Source organism: Myotis lucifugus, unplaced genomic scaffold (genome assembly GCF_000147115.1).
Source record: "Myotis lucifugus unplaced genomic scaffold, Myoluc2.0 scaffold_121, whole genome shotgun sequence".
NCBI classification, from domain to species: Eukaryota; Metazoa; Chordata; class Mammalia; order Chiroptera; family Vespertilionidae; genus Myotis; species Myotis lucifugus.
Window position 1 is genome coordinate 1,801,885 of NW_005871169.1, and position 4,053 is coordinate 1,805,937.

Sequence of the window (4,053 nt, forward strand, 5' to 3'; positions counted from 1 at the left end):
TATATATATATATATATATATCACCCAAGCAATCCAATTAAATAATGGGCAGAGAAAATATAAACACATTTTTCTAAAGAAGACATCTAAATGGCCCACAGGTACCATGACAAGGTACTTAACATTACTAATCAGCAGGGAAATGAAAATCAAAACCACAATGAATTATTATCTCACATCTGTTAGAATTGTTATTATCAAAAGACAATAAATAACAAGGATTGGCAAGGATATGGAGAAAAGGGAATGCTTATGCATTGTCGATGGAAATGTAATTGGTGCAGCTTCTATTGAAAATAGTATGAAGTTTTCTCAAAAAATTAAAAATAGAACTACCACATGATCTAGAAATTCCACTTCTGGGTATTTATTCAGAGCAAATGAAATGCTAACTTGAAAAGGTATCTGCACTCCTATGTTCATTGCAGCATTATTTACAAAAGCCAAGTCATGGAAGCAACTTAGGGTCCACTGATGAATGGATAAAGAAAAGGTGGTATACAGTTGACCCTTGAACAACATGAGTTTAAACTGTGTGGATCCACTTATATGTGAATTTTTTTCAATTAATATAGTCAGCCCTCTGTTTCTCTGTTGTTGTTTTTATCTATAGATTCAACCAACCACAGATTGAAAAATGTATTTTTGATACAAGGTGGGGATCCACGGATGGGGAGGGCCAAATGTATACATTGTTCTTCACCGTTTTACTAGTATGCAAGGTACTTGAGCACCCACAGATTTTGGTATCTGCAGCGAGTCCTAGAACAAAACAGTGTGGATACTGAAGGACAACTGTAATTAAGTTTTGGAGGAGTCAAAAGTTATATGCAAATTTTCAACTGGATGGGGGTCAGTGCCCCTAAACCTTGTGTTGTTCAAGAATCAACTGTTATATATATAGTAATATTAAATATAATATATGTATAATGTAATACTATTCAGCCGTAAACAGAAGGAAATCTTGCCATTTACAACAAAATGGATCTATCTCAGGCCATTATGCTAAGCTACATAAGTCAGAGAGAAAAAAACAAAAACAAAACTGAACTCATGGATACAGAGAACAGAGAGGTAGTTGTCAGAGGAGGAGTGGGGGTAGGGTGGAAAGAAATGAGTGAAGGTGGTCAAAAGGTACAAACCTCTAGTTATAAAATAAGTGAGTCAGGAGATGTAATGCACAGCATGGTGACTATTGTTAATAATACTGTTTCATATATTTGAAAGTTGCTGAGAGTATGTTTTAAAAGTTCTTATTACAAGAAAAAAATGTAACTATGTGAAGTGATGGATATTAACTAGACTTATTGTGGTGGTCATTTCACAATATATACCAATATCAGATCATTATGTTGTACATCTTAAACTAACATAATATTATATGTCAAGTATATAATAAAAACACCCTCAAATGACCTTATGGGTGAGATGCTTTGATTGGTCAAGACCAGGGAGGACTGCAACTATTGTTGTGATTACTGGACTGGAAATCATGGAGATCTGAGTTAAGTCCAATGTCAAATCCTTTATATAGATAAGAGAGCTTGGGCAACCATTTACCCCAAACCAGTTTCCTCTCTGTATGATATGATGATTAAGACCACAGATTCTGGAACCAGCCTTGGGCAAGTTAAGTGACCTCTCTGGGCCTCAGTATCTTCATTTGTAAAAGGCTGAAGAGGACCTATATTCTAGGGTTCTTAACAGAATTAAATGACCCTTATAAAGCACTTTGAATGAAGCTGGCACTATGTGATGTTGTGGGCTAAGTCTATGGTACTCTGCATAGCCTGATATTTAAGGAAAATGCTGAGATCATGAGACACACCTAATCCATAAACCAGAAATCCTAGGTACTTTCCACAATTATGAGGGAAGCCAAGGGTACAGAGGGGAAGGGAAGGCTGGACAAAGAATCCCTCTGGACAAAAAGGAAGATGAAGAGCCTTTTTGGAGGAGCTATTACACAATGAAAGAAAGCTTCCAAGAAGCAAGGGGCTTTGCAAAGCTAAGTAAGGAGTGTGTGTGGTGGTGGTGCTGGGGGTGGGGGTCTGTATGTCAGAGATTCTCTCTGTCTTTGAGACAGGAACATTGTGGGAAGGGGCAGGGGAGGTGGTACAATGGGAGGATGTGCAAATACATTCCAGATGTCCTTCAAAGAAGCAATGGCGTGTGGGGTAAGATCATTTTTTATTTTGGAAAATGTCTTTAGCTTCTCAAACTTCCTATATTTCAATTGGGTTTTGAGAGGTGCCTATGGAAGTAAAAGCATGACAACGTGTGGGGAAGGGGCAGCTAGTGCAGGCACGTGCAGCGCCAGGTGAGAGGGAGCACTGGTCTCCCCGGTGTCCTCACTGTCCAGGTTGTCCAGGGCAGCTGTGTGTGCTGCCAGCTGGAAGTCACCTGCCTGTTTAAACAGGCCAAGCCTCCAGTGGGCACACGTCCTGTTTAGCCTGATGGGGCTGGATGCATTTCAGAGCTGGTTTCATTCCCTCGGTGGGTGCATTGGCAACAAGGAGAAGCCATTGAACTACTCTTTGCTCTGAGTTGAAATCATATTGTAACAATAGACATGACCTCAGTTCGGTGCCTCTCCATCAGGTTCTATTATTCAACCTCTCCATCCTCATAAGAGTGATCAGAGTGGAACAGAGTAGGTCTTTGCTTATTATAAGAGACAAAGTAAGAGAGAGGGGCTCACGCTGAGTGTAAGCATTGTGACACAAGGACGAAGGCTTCCCCGGGAGATGGGCGGAGTGGGATAAACCAGAGCCACTCCCACCCATCTCTCTGCCTCTGGAAGTAAGACAAGGTGGGGAAAGTTTAAGGACAACTTTAAAAACCTGTGGGAGCTGGCGAGGAGAGGATTACAGTTACAGGAAAAGGCTTGACATCCATTTTCCATGAAGACAAGACATTTCCTTGACCCGAAGGTACAGCCCTGAGAGGTAAACTATGAAACTGTGATTTTAAAAAGGGGGAAGGGGATACTGATGATGATAATGATTTAATATTTCTTGAGGCATCAGGATTTTCCAGGTATTGTGCCAAGTGCTTCTTGAGCACTTATCCCATATTGGCCTCACCACAATCCTATGAGGTAGGTCTATTTTTAGCTTCATTTCACAAGAGAAGAAGTTATTGTTCAAAGAAATTACAATGCTATGAGGTGGCATCACTTGGATTTGAACCAACATTCCAGTTCAGAGCCTGAATTCCTAATGATCTCACATGAGCCTCAAGTCTACCCGTGTCTAGCAGCCTCATGACCCAAGTTTTCACTCCAGTTTTGGAGAAGAAAGTTGTAAAGGTGCAGTAACCTGAGAGGTGTGTGTAACAGAGGGAGGCACATTCTCACCTCCAAAGTCAGGTTCTGGGAGGAGCGGGGAGGGGTAGTGTCCATAATTTGTGGGCACCTTTATATAACACTCGGGTCCTCTCAGCACACAGCAGTGGGACCATATTCCCAGGCCCGGCTCTCAGCACCGCGGTGACACGGTGCAATCCCTTCCCCTAAAGACGGCTCTGTCAGCGGGTGATGGATGTTCAAATAAGATTCTGTATGATTTGCTCTTTGATTTTCCTCCAGGACCATTTCTAGTTCAGTGACTAAATAAAAATCAATCACCAAGGAGAAATACAGCAGAATCCTAAATTTAGTCCTGGTGGACAGAAATACTCTATCATTATTGAGAAATCTGGTTTCAAGGAAAACACCATTTACCCCAAAGCTCAGTAAATAACACACAATTTAGACAACTTGATAGGATGACGATGTTCACCCATCCCAAATTTAGACTCTGTCCATGTTTAGAAGGCAAATCGTCATAATATTTTTACTATTATCACTTGATTTTGAGAAAAAGAGGATTTCTAGCAATTCTAAGATTGTTGGTATCTGGAGGCCCAGCTCAGGCTATTGCAGTGGTTCTCAACCTTGGCTGCACATTAGAATCACCTGGGAATCTTTTTAAAATCCTTGGTTTCTGGGCCTCACCCTCCGGAAATTCTGGTTTCTTTTGTTATGGGTGGAGCCGCGTCCCTTTTGTTTAT